Below are 19,939 nucleotides of genomic sequence, written 5' to 3'. Positions count from 1 at the left end.
AAGCTCATGCTCTTACATATTCCTTATTTCCTTTCCAAGGTCAGTTAATTACACATGCTCTCAATTATCCTAAAAACACCTGCTCTTATGTCCTGTACCAGGAACACAGCACTGAATCCATGGCTCTTCCTACCATCTGACTCCCCATGGTAGGAAGTGACCACTTGTCTTGGGTCTGGACTTCATATGCTGAAGTTCAGGAAATCAAATTGTAAGTTGATTTACAGGTAAGCAAGCTCCAGGTGAGTGACTCAGACTAACAAAGTTTTCAGGATCTGACTCACCTACTACAATGCCAAGTCATTAATGGCAACAAGCATTTTCTTCCTGTGGGTACCAATCCCCTTTCTTCATACATGGAACCGTTCTCAGTGGGGATGGCCACCGAAACTCCAGTACAAAGACCGTTTGCCGAGATTGGCATCTGAGCACAGAGATCTGCATTTCCTCAAAGTATATTTGCGGACATCTCTGAAAGTCACACAAATAAACCTTTTCTAATATTTCAGAAAATAACCTTAGAGTCAGGGTTGTTTATATACCACTTATAACCTTGGGAAGTTTTGGTGTAAACAAAATAAACCAGAATTATTTCATTAAAAATTTATAGAGACAACAAAAAACCCCAGGAATGATGAATAATGGCTAACTTTTACAAAGTGGGCCCGGTATGATTCTAAACAATTGATATATACTACCTCATTTAATCCTTATAACAATGCTGGATTGTAGTCATTTTATTAACAAGGAGACTGAGGTAGAGGAGCATTAAATGATATGTCTAAAAGCACACAGTAGTGGGAGAGAGAATTTGAAGCCTGGTGGTTAATGCCAGGGCTCTTAATGTTAATCTCTACATTGTGTCACTCTAGGGATGGAATTAGCAAGGGATAAAAAAGAAGATATACAGACGGCAACATACACATATGAAAAGATAACTAATCATAAGTTAACATTAGGAAATTGGCAATTAAAACAACAATGAGATACACACCCATTAAAAGGGCTAAAAAATTGCCTACCTCAAATGCTGGGAAGGATACAAAGCAACAGAAACTTTCATTCATTGGTAGTGGGAATGCAAAACAAAGGATATTTGGTTGTTTCTTGCAAAAGCAAACTGTTTTACCATTTGATGTAATAATTTCAGTTGCTTTGAAAACTTTGTCCACAGAAAAACATACATAGGAATATTTATAGCAGGTTTGTTCATAATCACCCCAGTAGAAGCAATCAAATATGAATGTATAAAGAAACTGTGGTATATCCATACAATTGAATATAGCTCATCAATAAAAAGAAATGAGTTTCAAGCCACAAAAGAAATGGATGAATCTTAGATGCATATTCTTAAGTGAAAGGAGCTAGTCTGAAAAGGGTACATACCCTGTAAGTTCAATTAATCACATTGTAGAAAAGGCAAAACTATAAAGAGAGTAAAAAGATGCATGTTTTCCAGAAGTTCTTGGGAAGGGCTGGAGGGAAAAATCAGTGAAGCACAGGGAGTTTTGAGGTGAAGACACTATTCTGTATGATACTGTAATGGTGGATATATGACATTACACATTTGTCAAAATCCATGTAACTTTACAACACAAGGAATGAACCTTAAAAGAAGCAAATAAAAAAAACCACCACCACCAGTGTGTATGTTGAAGGATACAGACAAGAATGCATACTGTGAAAAAAGAACCTAATTTTATTGTGAATATATAAAGCATCCTCGCCAGAGGGGGTGAGGAAAAAGATACTGACCCAAGTGACTTTGGAAATTATGGGTTGTAAGACTAAAGACAAAATAATCTTCACAAAAGCATTGAACTCTCTTGATAAAGTTATTTCCCACATGGGAGTGTGTTAACAAGTCTGATACTGGTATACATGTATGTTTTAATTGAACAATTAAGAAAAAGGGGGATGGATAGTGTGACCCAAATTTCTTACAGTTAGGGTGAGTGGGCAAGCAAGCAGAGGAGGCTAGAATGATACACACAGTAATATATAAGAGTTGGGGAAATCTGTAAGAATCATACTTAATTGTATACTGATGGTTAAATATAAAAAAAAAGTGTGTGTGTGTGTGTGTATGTGCGTGTGTGTATGCATGGATAAGTACTCACATATTCATTTGCTCTGTCAGCTGTGAGGGCCTAAAAGAAATGACACTCCAGTAGCAATGCATACACCTAATGCTCAGACCTTGATTTCTAAAATCATTCTTCAATAAAAGGAACCAGAGTTCCTTGAAGAAAAGGCTGGATCTAAGATTTTAGAACTGGGATAGGAAATATACAAGATAAACCTGGAGCATCTGATGGTGCCAGGAAGCAGGGAAATGTTAAGACAGAACAAAACACAAAAACATAAAACAACCCTTTATTGATGGGAGTATATCAAAGAGACAAAGAAACCAACTGAAAATCTTCCAGTGCCCAGTGCTGCAACAATTTGAGTAACAAAATAAAGTAGTACTGGATTATGAAGTAAACCTTTCCAATTATAAATCAATTGGAAATGTTTAAAATCAATTGGATTATGTGATGATTAGTTTAATAATGTCAACTTGACTGACCACAGTGTGCCCAGACATTTGGCCAAACTTTATTCTGGGTGTGTCTATAACGGTGTTTCTGGATGGTATTAACATGTGAATCAGTAACTAAGTGGATTGCCATCTCTGATGTGTGTGGGCATCATCTAATCAGTTGAAGACCAAAATTGTTCCCTGGGTAGCTTGGAACAAAAAGGCTGAGTAAGAGGGAACTCCTCCTGCCTGACTGGATCTTTTTCTGCCTTTGTACTCAGACTGAAACATTGTTTCACACACATATATATCCCCATTTCTCCTAGCTTTTAGCTCCTGGAAACCATCACTCTATTCTGTTTCTATGATGTCAGATTTTAAATTTTTTTTATTTCTACTTTTTAAAATAAATTTATTTATTTATTTTTGGTTGTGTTGGGTCTTCATTGCTGCTTGCAGGCTTTCTCTAGTTGCGGCGAGCAGGGGCTACTCTTCGTTGTGGTGCACGGGCTTCTCACTGCAGTGGCTTCTCTTGTTGCAGAGCATGGGCTCTAGTCGCACAGGCTTCAGCAGTTGTGGCTCATGGGCTCAGTAGTCATGGCTCACGGGCTCTAGAGCACAGGCTCGGTAGTTGTGGCGCACGGGCTTAGTTGCTCCGCGGCATGTGGGATCTTCCTGGACCAGGGCTCGAACCCATGTCCCCTGCATTGGCAGGCAGATTCTTAACCACTGCACCACCAGGGAAGTCTGAGGTCAGCTTAATTAGATTCCACATATAAGTAATATCATATAGTACTTGTCTTTCTCTGTCTAATTTCATTTAGCATAATGCCCTCAAGTTCCATTCATGTTATCTCAAATGGCAGGATTTTCTCCATTTTTATGGCTGAATACTATTCTATAGTGTGTGTGAATATATATATGTATATATATATGTGTATATATATATTCTTTATCCATTTATCCATTGTTTCCATATCTTGGTTATTATGAATAATGCTGCAATGAACATGGGAGTACAAATATTTCTTTGAGATCCTGATTTTATTTCCTTTGGTTATATACCCAAAAGCAAGATTGCTGGATCATATGGTAGTTCTATTTTTTTTGTTTTTTGAGGAACCTCCGTACTTTTTTCCACAGTGGCTGCCCCAATTTTGGTTCCCACCAACAGCACACAAGTGTTCTCTTTTCTCCACACCCTTGCCAATTCTTGTTATCTCTTGTCCTTTTGATAGTAACCTTTCTATTTTGGCCTCAAAAAATGTGTTTGACAGTGTTCCCTCCTCTTCAAGCTTTGGAAGAATTTGAGAAGGACTGACATCGATTCTTCTTTAAATGTTTTGTAGTGAAGCTATCTGGTCTTGGGCTTTTCTGTGTTGGGAAGTTTTCAATTACTGATTCAATCTTCTTATTTGTCATTAGTCAGTTCAGATTTTCTATTTCTTCATGTTTTAGTCTTGGTAGGTTGTTTTCTATGTTTTTAGAAATGTATTCATTTCTTCTAGGTTGTCTCATTTTTTGGCATGGAATTGTTCATAGCAGTGTCTTATGATCCTTTGTATTTCTGTGGTATCAGTTGTAATGTTCCCTCTTTCATTTCTGATGTTATTTATTTGAGTCTTCAATGGTTTTTTTTCTTAGTCTAGCTAAAGTTTTGTCAATTTTGTTTATCTTTTCAAAAGCCAATTCTTAGTTTTGTTGAACCTATCTGCTGTTTTTATGGCCTCTAGTGTTCATTTATCTATTTCTCTGATCTTTGTTATTTCCTTCCTTATGCTAACTTTGGACTTAGTTTGCTGTTGTTTCTTTTTTGGGGGTCCTTGAGGTGTAAACTTAGATTGTTTATTTAAGATCTTTCTTGTTTCTTAATGTAGGCATTTATCACTATGAACTTCCTCTAAGAACTGCTTTTGCTGCATCCTGTAAGTTTTGGTATGTTGCTATTTTTATTTGTTTCAAGATTTAAAAAATTTCCCTTTTGATTTGTCTTTGACCCATTGGTTGTTCAGAAATTGTTTAATTTCCACACATTTGTGAATTTTTCAGTTTTTCTCCTCTTACTGATTTCTAGTTACATATCGTTGTTGGAAAATATACTTAATATGATTTCAAACTTCTTAAATTTCCTGAGACTTGTTTTGTAACCTAACACATGATCTATCCTTGAGAATATTCCGTGTGCATTTGAGAAGACTGTAAACTCTTTTTGAAGGTAATTTCAGCAATTGTTGAGGAGTGATTAAATATTCATCAATCAAAGGGGAGCCAATAAGCATTATGTCCCTCTACACTTCCTCACTTGTCATCGACTGTAGTTGATACATCTTGCAGAACCTCAGTACCATAATTTACCTCTCATTCTCATCCTCACCTACTCAGAAACTCTTTCAATGTTAGGTAAAATTCTTCTCGGTAATTCCCTGAATATTTGATTTTGACAAATATGCACTTTGGATTCAGCAAAACAAACTGAGAGTAGATTTACTACTTAATAAATGTTACAGAAAACTGTTGGCAGGCATTTGATATTTACAGACCTTTATTTTGGTACATTTATGTCTCAGGACAACTCATGACCTTGTGCCAAAAGTACATAATGTCCACATTCTAAAGAGCATTTGAATGATTTGGGGTCACTGCTTATTTTTGCATATTAGGATTTAGAAATCTCACGGAGTGGCAGTATCCATTGTGTATTCAATGTTCAAAGTCACCTCTCTATAGAAATTATAAGAGTTGTGGTAGATAATCCTAATGTTATTGCCTCTATTGGCTACCATTCCCGCCTAACCATTAGAATTCTCATCAGTGATTTGGAAGAATAAGTGAAATTTCCTCAGCATGTAAATATCATGCATATATTCCACAATATTACATGCCAATTCTAGGGTCATGATTAGACCAGAATGGTAGCCATGTCAGGAGAGGGAGTGAGCAGTATGAAACTTATAACATCTCTATGAGAACTTTACAACATACATGCTTTTCTACACACATTCTCAGATGTGGATGCAATGTTTTTCCTTTTGGGGTTTGTACATTTTACTTATTGTTTAATTTTTTTCTTCCAGTTTTACTGACATACAGCACTGTATAAGTCTAAGGTGTACAGCACAGTGATTTGACTTACATGCATCATGAAATTATTATCACAGTCATCTTCACAATCATGAAATAAATATATCACAAGAAAAAATATATTTTTCAATTTTAAAAGCGATATTGGGGAAAATGTAAATTTACATGTAAAAGATCAGGACAAGATTTTTGGGACCCCATTCCCTTATTCATTTCCTAATTTATTTATTTTATTTTGCTTTATTCCTCCTTGTCACATAAGGAATAAAAGGCTAGTCTATTTAAACAAATCCTCACGTGGAAAACAACTGGGAAGTATGGAAAAAATATATATCTGGTAATTTGAAACAGAATCTTGCTTCATGTGTTTCTGTGGGCCTAGATTTACTACACTTATCTATAGTAGTATATCTAGAATCACACTATATACAAAAATTATTTTGAAGATTTCTTATAACCTTATAATAGAAGATTTCTTCCAGTACCCAATAGTGAGGAACGTCTTTTAGAGCCATACTTGAGAGGGGATGGGCACACTATATACAACATAATAATATATAATGTAATATCTGGTTCTGATTCTGCCATAAATGAAGTAAAATTCAGCTAAATGGTGGAAGGAAGGAGGCCACTTCTAGCAGACAGTCAGAAAAGACCTCTTTGAGAAGATATTTGAACAGAAGAATAAATAATAATTCTCCTGATATCGTGGGGGGAAGCATTCAAGGAAGACAAAATATAAGTGCAAAGATGTGAGGCAAGAACCAGCCTGAACGATCAAGGGATGGCTTGGAGTGGCCGGAGCACAGGGAGATGGAGGTGGTTTAGGCAGATGAAGTCAGAGCTGGTCAAAGACCAGACCACAAGAGTTCTAGTGACCAAGGAAAGACTTTAGATTCATTCCTAAGAGTAGGAAATATTGAAAGATTTAAAAAGAGAAGTGATGTAACTTGAGTTTGTTTTTAAAACATCACACTAGCTGCTTTGTGGAGAATAAGAATAGAAAATTAAAAAAAAATAGTAGAAGCAGCGTGATCAGTAATGGTGACTGATCTGTCTAGGATGCTATTGGTGGAGGCTCTGCAAAAGATCAAGTTCTGGAGGTACATATAGTAGAGCCAAATTGTCTTGCTGACAACTGAATGTGGGAGATGAGATTGAGAGAAATCACAGATTTTTTTCTAGAACTTTTGATCTGAACAACCAGACAATAGTTATGTTTTGTCACTGAGATAAAATGACTAGTAGAAGAGAAATTTTACGGAAAAAATCAGATATTCAATTTTGGAAGGGTTTATTTTGAGATGGTTTTTAAACATTTAAATGGAAACAGTGGGATAAGCTTGGAGACCAGGAAAAGAGCAGGTACTAGAGATATAAAAATGGGAGTCATCAATATGGTATACATAAGGCACACTTTGCCATATTCTTGACCATACAATTTAAAAAGAAAATGTCGGTAATATGAGTATAACAGGATCATTGTAGAAAGTTAGAAAATGAAGATAAGCATTAATGAAAAACTAAAAATCACCTAGCTGATATTTTTTCCAAAAACTAAGTCATTTCAAAATTAGCTGCCTTGCTTCTCCTTCTTCTTCTTCTTAATTCTTAATCTACCTATGTGATTTTAAAAACATTTTTATTGAAATTTAGTTGATTTACAATGTTGTGCTAGTTTCAGGTGTACAGCAAAGTGATTCAGATATATATAGGTGTATATATATATATATATATATATTTGGCAAATGGTGTGGGGAACCTTCTTACCTCTTTTGGGATCTGATATCAGGCCAACATTCTGCAAGGATGCCTACTTTAATGACTCCACCCAAAGTGGAGCCACCCTAGTAAAGCATTTATATCTCCCTTACCCTACTTGGGTTCTGACTCTCCTCACCCAGAAGCCCTCCTACATAGATACATGCCTCAATCTGTTCTCACAACTAACACCCAGAGACGGGAAGCTCACGTGGGTAGTGCCCTCCACCTCACTCAGCCCTGAACACACATCCAGGACCCTCTCCTATGTGGGTACCCCTACCCAACCCAGTTCTCACACCCACATCCGGGACCCACTCCCACGTGGGAGCCCCCCACCCCTGAACTCTGACACCCGCTCTGTTTCATCATGCTTCCTCTCCCACATCTGGTAGCATAGATGCCTTCCCACTGTGTCCTACTTAATGGCTTTAGGAACTGATTTTTTCAGGAGAGGATGAGGAAGAGGGAAAGGAATAGAAGAAGATTGCCCATTATCTTTTGAATAATTTTTCCATTTTTGAGAAAATACCATCACTATGACCCCTGCAGCCTTGTTTTATTGAGATATCATTGACATACAGCACTGTATAAATTTGGGTTATATAGCACAGTAATTTGACTTACTTATATCATGCAATGATTAGCATAATAAATTGGTTAACATCAATTATCTCATATAGATACAAAATGTATATATACAATTCCATTTTATAAAACTCATATACCTCACCTCTCTTGCAGTTGGAATGAAAGCATAGAACCAGCACTCAAAAGTCTTGTGTTCCCACACAAAACTTGCACATAAAAAATGTGAGGACACAAGAGTTATGAGGTATTTCCATTTTTAGAGTATGTGTTTGGGTTGTGGTAGTTGCAATAGCATTATGTCTAAAAAACGTACATATCTTAATTAAAAATACTCTTGCTAAAAAATGTTAACCGTCATTTGAGTTTCAGAGAGTCGTAATCTTTTTGCTGGTGGAGGGTCTTGCCACGATGTTGACAGCTGCTGACTGATCAGGGTACCAGTTGCTGAAGGTCGGGGTGGCCGTGGCAGTTTCTTAAAATAAGACAGTAGTAAAGTTTACTACACTGACTGACTCTTCCTTTCATGATTGATTTCTCTGTAGTATGTAATGCTGTTTATAGCATTTTACCCACCGTAGAACTTCTTTCAAAATTGGACTCAATCGTCTCAAAACCTAACACTGATTTATCAACAAAGTTTATGGAATATTCTAAATCCTTTATTGTCATTTCAACAATCTTCACAGCATCTTCACCAGGAGGAGGTACCATCTCAAGGCACCGCTTTATTTGCTCATCCATAAGAAGCAACTCCTCAGCCATTAAAGTTTTATCAGGAGATGACAGCAATTCAGTCCCATCTTCAGGCTCCACTTCTAATTCTAGTTCTCTTGCTGTTTCCACCACATCTGCAGTTACTTCCTCCACTGAGGTCTTGAACTCAAAGTCATCCACGAAGTTTGGAATCAACTACTTCCAAATTCCTGTTAATGTTGTTATTTTGACCTCTTCCCATGAATCACAAATGTTCTTAATGGCATCTAAAATGTTGAATTCTTTCCAGAAGGTTTTCAATTCATTTTACCCAGATCCATCAGAATAATCACTATCTATGGTAGCTATAGCCTTACAAACTATATTTCTGAAATAATTGGACTTGTAAGTTAAAATTACTCCTTGATCCAATGGCTACAGAATGGATGTTGCGTTAACAGGCATCTCATGAATCTCATTGTATATCTTCATAAGAGCTCTTGGGTGACCAGGTGGATTGTCAATGAGCAGAGATATTTTGAAAGAATTTTTTTTTTTTTTCTGAGCAGTAGGTCTCATCAGTGAGCTTAAAATATTCAGTAAATCATTCGGTAAACAGATGGGCTGTCATCCAGGCATTGTTCCATTGATAGAGCATAGACAGAATAGATTTAGCATAATTTTAGAGTGTCCTAGGCTGTTCAGAATGATAAATGAGCCTTGTTTTGAACTTTAAGTCACCAGCTGCATTAACTCCTAACAAGAGCCTCATCCTGTCCTTTGGTTTTGAAGTCAGTCATTGACTTCTCTCCAGCTATGAAAGTCCTAAATGGCATCTTCTTCCAATATAAGGCTGTTTCATCTACAGTGAAAATCTATTTTATAATGTAGTCACGTCTGTGAATTATTTTAGGTAGATCTCCTGGATAACTTGCTGCAGCTTCTACATTAGCATTTGCTACTTCACCTTGCACTTTTATGTTATGAAGATGGCTTTTTTCTTTAAGCCTCATGAACCAACTTTGTTAGCTTCAAAGTTTTCTTCTGCAGCTTCCTCACTTCTCTCAGCCTTCTTAGAACTGAAAAGACTTAAGACCTTGCTCTGGATTAGGTTTTGGCTTAAGGTAATGTTGTAGTGGGTCTGATCTATCCAGACCACTCAGCAACATAAGCAATAAGATTGTTTCACTTTCTTATCATTCATAAGTTCACTACAGTAACACCTTTAATGTCCTTCAAGAACTTTTCCTTTGTATTTACAACTTGTCTAACTATTTGGTGTGAGAGGACTAGCTTTGGGCCTATCTTGGCTTTCGACATGCCTTCCTCACTAAACTTAAGCATTGCTAGCTTTTTAATCAAAGTGAGAGGCGTGCAACCCTTCCTTTCACTTGAACACTCAGGGCTCATTGAAGGGTTATTAACTGGTCTAATTTCAATACTGTTGTGTCTTAGGAAATACGGAAGCCCAAGGATAGGGAGACAGTCAGGGGAATGGCCAGTCAGGGGAGCCATCAGAACACACAAAACATTCATCCATTAACTTCACTGTCTTATATGTGCTTGGTGTGTGACTCCTCCAAACATTTACAATAGTAACATCAAAGATTACTGATCAATGATAAGATGCTCCACACCACTAATTTTTAGAGAAATGCAAATTAAAACTACAATGAGATATCATCTCACACCAATCAGAATGGCCATCATCAAAAAATCTATAAACAATAAATGTTGGAGAGGGTGTGGAGAAAAGGGAACCCTCTTGCACTGTTGGGGGAATGTAAATTGATTCAGCCACTGTAGAGAACAATATGGAGGTTCCTTAAAAAACTAAAAATAGAGCTACCATGTGACCCAGCAATCTCACTCCTGGGCATACACCCAGAGAAAACCATAATTCAAAAAGACACATGCACTTCAATGTTCATTGAAACATTATTTACAATAGCCAAGACATGGAAACAACCTAAATGTCCATCCACAGAGGAATGGATAAAGAAGATGTGGTACATATATACAATGGAATATTACTCATTCCGTAAAAAGGAATGAAATTGGGTATTTGTAGAAACTTGAGTGGACCTAGAGAATGTCACACAGAGTGAAGTAAGTCAGAAAGAGAAAAAAAATTGTATATTAATGCATATATGTGAAATTTGAAAAAAATTGGTATAGACAATCTTATTTAGAAAGCAGAAATAGAGACACAGATGTGGAGAAAAAACATGTGAATACCAAGAGGGAAGGGGGGGTGGGATGAATTGGGAGATTGGGATTGACATATATACCCTACTGATACTATGTATGAAATAGATAACTAATGAGAACCTACTGTATAACACAGGAAACTATTCAATGCTCTGTGGTGACCTAAATGGGAAGGAAATCAAAAAAAAGGGGATATGTGTATATGTATAGCTGATTCACTTTGTTGTACAGTAGAAAGTAACACAACATTGTAAAGCAACTATACTCCAATTAAAATTTAAAAAAATAAAATAAAAGCTTATTGTAAACATAAAAAAAGATACATGCACCCCAATGTTCATTGCAGCACTACTTACAATAGCTGGGACATGGAAGCAACCTAAATGTCCATCAAACGAGGAATGGATAAAGAAATGGTACATATGTACAACGGATTATTACTCAGCCATAAAAAAGAATGGAAATAATGCCATTAGCAGCAACATGGATGGACCTAGAGATTATCATACTAAGTGAAGTAAGTCAGACACAGAAAAACAAATATCATACTATATTGCTTATATGCAGAATATAAAAAAATGATACAAAATAACTTATTTACAAAACAGAAATAGAGTCACAGGTGTAGGAAACAAACTTAGGGGAGGGATCGATTGGGAGATAGGGACTGACATATACACATTACTATATATAAAATAGGTAACTAATAAAGACCTACCATATAGCTCAGGGAGCACTACTCAGTACTCTGTAATGACCTATATGGGAAAAGAATTTTAAAAAGAGTGGATATATGTATATGTATAACTGATTCACTTTGCTGAAACTAACACAACATTGTAACTCAATTATATTCCAATTAAAAAAATTTTTAATAAAATAAAATAAAATGAAAAAAAGATTACTGATCACAGACCCCATAAAAAATATAATAATAATGAAAAGTTTTGAAATATTGTGAGAATTATCAGATGTGAAGCAGAGACACAAAGTGAGCAATTGTTGTTGGAAAATTTGTACTGACAGCCTTTGTTGACACGGGGTTGCCACAAACCTTCAGTTTCTAAAAAAAATGCCATGTCTGTGAAGCACGATAAAATGAAGGGCAATAAAATTAGATATGCCTGTAAACAGTCCCTCCTATAAACTTGCATAGAGCATTGTGTGTGGATGAGGTGTTTACATGTTTTTTTTCACGAGTTCCTTGAGGCCCTATGTCTTATTTATTGCTGTATCCTTGAAATATCTCACAGAACCGCTTGGCTCAGCAAATGCTCCGTTAAAATGTTTGTTGCATTGAGTAGACATAAGAAAATAGTGGAAGAAGTTGCCTTCTGTTGAAGAAGGAAGTCATGCATTCATAAATAACTAAGGCAATAGGAGACAGCAAAAATGACTTAGTGGTGTGCTAATACTCATGTACTAAACACATATGGTATATATTACATGTGTTTTGTACCATGAGAAAGGGGGAAGTTCATTTAATAAACATTCACTAACCACATACTCAGTACCAGACAGAATGCCAGGAATAAATCAGGCATGATCCTTGCCACCCTGGAACGTGGCAGGAGAGGTTAATCAATCCTTGACCTCATTCGACAAATGCTCTCCGAGTAACAGTGTGGAGGACGTCCATGGATAGGTTCTCACCTCAGGGAATTCATATTCTTACGGTTTCAGTAGTTATTACTGGCAAATGCTTCATGCTAGAGGCAAGATTTATGGTGACCTTGATATGTTTTGAAGAGTTGTAAATAGGACTTTTTATTATTAGCATTATTATGATTCAGAATGAACCAGCACAGAGGTTCTTTAGGATGGAGCTCTAGAGCCAGAGGAAACACAACCCCCAGAGGGACTGGAAGTGGGAAAGTTGGACCAACACTAATGCAAGCGTTGTTAGGAGGAGCATGTGATAGTCAAGGGCATGAAATGACCGTGTGGGTCTTCAGGGCTATTGTGGGTTCTGGGATCTAGAGGAGCTGTGATAAAAGAATGCCATCGGGGGCTTCCCTGGTGGCGCAGTGGTTGAGAGTCCGCCTGCCGATGCAGGGGACGTGGGTTCGTGCCCCGGTCCAGGAAGCTCCCACATGCTGCGGAGCGGCTGGGCCCACGAGCCATGGCCGCTGAGCCTGCGCGTCCGGAGCCTGTGCTCCGCAACGGGAGAGGCCACAGCAGTGAGAGGCCTGCGTACCGGAAAAAAAAAAAAAAAAAGAATGCCTTCAGGACATTATTCTTCTTGTTTTATGGTCTGGGCTTCACACATGAGCAGCGTCCTGTGTGTGAAATCGTGACATTATGAGCCAGAAGAACTTGTCTGAAACAAACAAAATAATAGCCTCTGAAAAAACATCCTGACCAGCTGCAGCTTGTGGTTATATAACCCGAGTGGAATAAGCCTGGTAGACTATAGGGTCTTAGAACTGGGAAGCTGGAGCAGCAGCCTAGGGGTATACGGATCTGCCGTAGGACAAAGAGCTTCTTTGCGTGTCAGAGAAGGTCCCCTGACCAGTCCCCTGCCTTTTCCTCCAACCTCATCTCTCATAGCAACAGACCATATTCTAAGCTTTGACCATGCCCAGTTGTTTCAGTTCCCCAAGATCACTGTGCTATTTCTACTGGAAAACCTCTGGCCAAACCTCTCCAAGAGCCACTTTCCCATGTCATAACGATGAAACTCCTATTGGACATTTAAACTAAATTTTTTTCTCTAAAGTCCTTTTCTGACAATCCAAGGAAGGATTAATGATGACAAATTTGTGCACTCATTTTTATCCCACATTGAATTATATCGTTGGCTTTGTGATACCCTATTGCAACTGTTTGCTTTTACATGCTCTCTCTCGGCTTTTACATGTCAACAGTGACGACATATCATATGCACTTTTATAATCCCAACGATTAGCACAAGGCCTGGACATCTAGAAATCTCTGTTATTTTTTTGTTGTTTAAATGAATGAATGAGTCACAGCTTGGATGATATTTTTTTGTTTGGACCGTATACAGAATTCCTAGATGAGGTTGTTTATAGAAGTCCAGGGCTCAATAGAGTTCCAGTGCTTTGAGGAATCTTACTGATACTTTGGAAAAGAGAATCGGGCATGCAATAAGACTTTCACGCCTCGATGGAGAATTGCTTCATTTTAGATGGACAAACAACATTATCAAATTTATATTACTTGATTACTTTGATTTCTGTGGCTCAACACATTAAAAAGAATGACCTCTAAAAAAAATTATGGATAAGTGGATAACTTCAGGGAAAAATATGATACCTCATGTTTGGAGGAGGATTGCCAGGGAGCATTAAAAAGTGTAGCACAAAGGGAAAAATTGTAGTTGCACCACTTCTTGCCCTGTTGTAAGCAAATTAGTTTTAATGATATCCTATTTTTCTTACAGAAAATACAGGATCTCCCATGGCAGGGCTGAATGCCAATGCAGACAAATGATCAGCACATAGGAAGCAAGTTGTTCCACTTGCTTCAAGTAACTTTTCTCATTTCAGTGAATAGAGGAAAAATAAAAAAAAATCAAACCAGCACAACGTGTACCTAGAGAGACAAGCAGCTGAGTAGTAGTACCAGCAACAGAAATTGTACAATGAAGCAATGACAGTGTAAAAATAAAAGGGTACCATGCTGTACAGCTATTCAGAAATTATTAGGAGGATCGCATGGTTTTCCAGCCAAACATTTGCAAGTCACTGTCACATGTAAAACTGTTATAAAAACTGTGCTTATTATGAGACCCTTTGAGAAAGGATCTCTGTACAGAGGAAAACTGACTGAAGGATAACTTTCACATCCCCCTGGGGCCTTCTTCATTTCAGACTAGACCTACATGTGGACCTGAGCAGGCCAACTGCCCCATGGTTCCCCCAGTCCTACAGGGGGCTTCTTTTCCTGTAATATCTACCAGCAGTACCCCATCCCTCATCCCTTCCACGCAGTCCTATGGAAACTTCATGGTATTTATAAATCTTTTACTTATTTATTGGTTTTAGGCAAAATCAAAATGTCTCTGCTGCAAAAACCACTGGGTGAAGTCAGCTGTGTCTGGGTATGAACTCCTCAATGGACTCTTTTGAAGTCAAGGTCTACTTCTCCTGCCTCTGACACCCAGCCCTGCTCTCTGCACACCTGATTTCAGAACTTCCACTACCTCCATGCAACCATGTCTGGGCCATTGTGCTGGGCCCCAGCTCTGAAGGAGGGTAGGCTCACACGTCTGTCATCCTTTTTATGACCATTCCAAATCATTTGAAGAAGAAATCAGGATACAGATAATAATAAAAGATGTAGACCTTTCTTCACTGCTTATATTTTTAAGATAAATAATGGCTTTCAAACTTATAAGTGAAGGTGTAATTCTGAGTAAGTCAATTTTATCAGTTAATGTTATTCTAGACACCACGCATATACAGTTGACCCTTGAACAACACGGGTTTGAACTGCAGGGGTCCACTTACACGCGAGCTTTGTTTTCAAAGATACATACTACAGTACTACCCAATCAGTGGTTGGTTGAATTCATGGATGTGGAAATTTGGATATGGAGGGCAGACTGTAAAGTTATACCTGGATTTTCAGCTGCAGGGAGGGTTGATGTCCCAGCGCCTACCTTGTTCAAGGGTCAACTGTACTGCATTTATTTATCTCACAGTTATTTTATTACAGACACAATTTTAAATGTGAGCTTGTACATGAGGGTCCAACTAGCCACATCACATTTTAAGGAACCAATCTCTTTTCTCTCCCAATTTAAGTAAGCAGAATTATAAAGTTCCAGAACTTCTCAGTTTTCAGTATATTCTCTTTCAGCATGCCTGGTCCTGGGATCCCACACATGTTTCCCCAGACATTCTGTGATCGGTCATCCTTAATTCTGTGATTGTAATATGCTACCTTCACTATTACATAATTAACCAGTTTCCTTAAAACAACAACAACAACAAAACTTTTTATTGTGAAGTGAATCCCACATATTGAAACGTTTAAAAAATAAACAGTCAAAAAAATGCCAGAAGTCCATATCAATAAATCATCACAGAGAAACACCCAAGTAACCATCACCTAAATAAATGCTCACAACATGGCCCATTGTGGCCCTGGATCACTACTCCCTCTATTCTGAGTTCTTCTCCTGTAGTGCTGCTTTTCTTATTTTCAAACTTTGTTTCCCTTGAGTCATACAGGGTGCATTATTTTATGTCTGGTTTCTTTCACTTAATATTATGTCTCTGGGTCTCATCTAAATTACCCCACACAGAAGCAGTCTGTTCACTTTCATGACTAAATACTATCCTATTGTATGTATATACCACTATTTATTCTACAAATACCTGTAGACATCTGGGTTGATTTGGGTTTGCACTCATAAAAAAACCCTTCAATTACCAGTTTTTACATGTCTTCTGATGCAAATGTGCATACTTTTCTCTTGGGCACGTACCTACTGGAAGTGGAATTGCTAAGACATAGTAATCATATAGTTTCATATTGAATAGTTAATGCCAAACGGTTTTGCAAAGATTCTGTGTTAATTTGTATTCTATCCAAAGTTCCTTTATTCTTTTTTTGAAAACTGCTTTTCCTTTGTTTAATGCTTATTTACCATTTATAATTTACACCTCTGTAATTTTAACTGGAGAATTATATATGCTGAAATTACAAAAAGTTTGCAAAATAAATAGTTGTGATATTTTATCCTGTATGTATGGAAATCAAAATTCAAGGAAGGAAAAAGAATATCCAGGGACTGTCTTTCGATTGAACAGATTTCATCTTCCCAGCTAGATTTTATAATTCTTGTACTTCTTAGTAGCCTCTGATATTTTAATACTGTGTGAAATAGTATGTGAGTACATTAGATGTTTTCAGTGTGGGTCTTTGTTTGCTCTGATCTTACAAGCTCCTCTGGTTTAGAAACTGTGCATAGAATATATAGAATGTATCTTCCAATTCTATACACACAACACAGTTTGGTTTCTTACCATATAATTTTGAGGGTCTTTTCAGTTGCTATTACTAACAGTATTTTTTTTCACCTACCCACTGTCTATTTTCCAATGTGAAAAACCCAAACTCCCAAAACTGTGGGAAAAGCAATTTTAAACGTTTCCTTCAGATTTGTTTCTTCCATGTACATACTTTTTTTATGTTGTTATGTTGGCTATGGAAAAATAATAAAGTATTTTTTAAAGTGGTTTTACGATTTATTCAATTAAGAACAGTTGAAAAGTGGTTTCAATGCTGAGAATACTTATAAAGACAATACAATTCTGCTTAAATACAGGCAAATTTTAGATTTTATTTTCACATTAGCATTAAATACTACAAAGAAACTATTTATATTGCAAAGAAACCTATTAAGAAAGTTTATCATTTTCAATTATGTAGCATGTTTGCTTTGACTTCTGTTCTACTAGAACTCAGTCTCTCTGATGTGAAGACAGTGATCACTAAGCAATAAATAGAGGGATGACGATTGAAAACAAAATGGTTTAATGAAACTCACTGTTATAGGCACTGAGTCCTGTAATGATGAGTGGGAGCCAAGTGTTAAAACCTTATTAATGAGGTTTCAGCTCTGACATGCAAAGAACTCAGAAGTCATAATTCTCATCCTTACACAAGAAAAAGCCAAGCAAATTACAAATGAATGACTTTGCTTGGGCCAATCAAAGAATCTTGACCACAGAGTGAGCCACTACCCTGAAATCTGGAGAGACAGGTGAATACAGAGAGCCACACCTGATATCTGCCTACCTGGAAGCTACTGGAGCCATACTGGGACATAAAAGGTAATTTTGAACAATTGCTGAAATCTGAGCTATTGTGAAAGTGAGAAAACTCTGCAGCCACAGTTTTGGGGGTCCCTTACATTTTCATCAGTTTTGCTTCCAGGAAACATATTAGATTCTCATGGTACAGAGCCAAGAAAACTACTCTCCTGTATCTATCAGAGAGAAGTGTGAAGTAGTCAGAGACTACCTCACACTAAACATCTTATGCCCTCTCTAGCCTTCCTGTCTCGGCTGAGGGGGAAACAAAAGTAGGAAAAAGTAGGAAACACTAGTGATGGTCACAGCCCAGGGACAGGGACACATTAAAGACTGAGATTTATTATAAGGTTATTTATTATTTATTTTGAGATTATATATTATTTCATTATATATGAAATAGATAAACCTACTGCCACAGTGGAGACTTTAACACCCATTTGACAGTGTTAATAGATCAAGCAGTTCTACAAATTTCTAAGAATATAGTCAACCAAATAGCACCATCAGTCAACCGGACCAGATTGACATTTATAGACTATGACATCCAACAACAGCAAAATACACATTCTTCTCAGGCTTACATGGCACAATCACCTAGATAAACCACATTCTGAGCCATAAAACACATTTCAACACATGTAAAGTAAAGAAATAAAATAAAGTATATTCTCAGACCACAGTGGAATGAAAGTAGAAATCATTAACAGAAAGATAACTGGCAAATATACAAATATTTGGAAATTAAACAACATATGGTTTAACAAAGAGGTCTCAAGAGAAACACACTTTTTTTTTACCTAAATGAAAGTGAAAATATAACTTGTTGAAATTGATGGAATGCAGTGAAAGCAATGCTTAGGGGGAAATTTATAGCTTTATATGTACATATTAGAAAATAATAAATATTTATGATCAATAATCTAAGCTTCCACTTTAGAAAACTAGAGAAAGAATAGCAATTTCAACTTTAAAGCAAGCAGAATAAGAGAAATAATGAAAGTTATAGCAGAAATCAATAAAATTGAAAACAAGAAATCAATTGAGAATATCAGCAAAATCATAGTCCTTTGAAAATATCAATAAAATTGACATAGCCCTAGCCAGGAGAGCCAAGAAAACATGAAAGAAAGCACAAATTGCCAATATCAGAAACAAAAGAGGGTCATCACTACTGATTCCATACACATCAAAAATATAACAAAGAGATATTATGCACTACTCTATTCCTACAAATTTGATTACTTAAGTGAAATGGACAAATTCCTTGAAAGGCACAAGTACCAAAATTCATAAAGGAAAACACAGATCATCTGAATAGGGCAACGTTTATTAAAGAAATTGAATCAATAATTAATGGTCTTTGATAAACGAAGCAGCAACCTAGATATTTCCACTCTTGAATTCTACCAAACATTTAAGGAAGAAATGATTCCAATACTCTATAATCTCTTCCAGACAATAGAAGCAGAGGAAACGCTTCCAAACTCATATTATGAAACCATCATTACCTTAGCAAAGAAAACAGATAAAGATATTAAAAGAAAACTACAGATCAATATCTTTCCTGAACAAAGAAGAGCAAATTGAATCCAGAAAGGTATAAAAAGAATTATATACCATGACCAAATGGGACATATTCCAGATTTCCAATGCTGATTTAATATTAAAAAATCAACTGTTGTAACCCACTGTATCAACAAGGTAAAGAAGAAAACTCATAAGATCATATTAATTGATATATCAGGAGCATTTGGCAAAATCCAGCAACCATTCATGATATTTTTTATAGCAACTCTCAGTGAACTAGAAATAGAAGTGGAGCTCTTCAAGTTGATTTAAAAAAATCTACAAAAATCCTACAAATAACATTATATTTTATTGTAAAAAACTGGATGCTTGCCCTTAAGACTGAGAAAAAGACAAGGATGTCCCATCTCAACACTCTCTTCAATTTCTTACTGGAGAAACTAGATAGTGCAACAAGACAAGAAAAGGAAATAAAAATTCACATATTGGAAAGAAAGATATAAAACTGTTTTTTTCACATATGACATGATTGTCTATGCAGAAAACACAAAATAATTGACTTTTCTATGTATTTGTTTGGCTAAAAACTTCGTTCAGGTTTTTCCATAACATCTTACTGAATAATTGGAATTCGAAATTAGAAATGGAATACCATTTACAATGCACCAAACAATGAAATACTTAAGTGTAAATCTAGCAAAATATGTACAGGAACTATATGCATCAAACTAAAACCTGATGAAAAAAATCAGAGAAGACC

The 19,939-nt window shown here is 36.5% G+C and overlaps 1 pseudogene; it reads right to left on the bottom strand.

Moving 5' to 3' along the window:
- Nucleotides 1-8,294: 8,294 nt before the first annotated feature.
- On the bottom strand, nucleotides 8,295-10,060 carry LOC112401268 (tigger transposable element-derived protein 1-like; annotated as a pseudogene).
- Nucleotides 10,061-19,939: the final 9,879 nt, after the last annotated feature.

Source organism: Neophocaena asiaeorientalis, unplaced genomic scaffold, assembly GCF_003031525.2.
Source record: "Neophocaena asiaeorientalis asiaeorientalis breed wild unplaced genomic scaffold, Neophocaena_asiaeorientalis_V1.1 scaffold137, whole genome shotgun sequence".
NCBI classification, from domain to species: Eukaryota; Metazoa; Chordata; class Mammalia; order Artiodactyla; family Phocoenidae; genus Neophocaena; species Neophocaena asiaeorientalis.
Note: the sequence above shows the minus strand (reverse complement) of the source record. Positions and strands in the feature narration are given on the sequence as shown.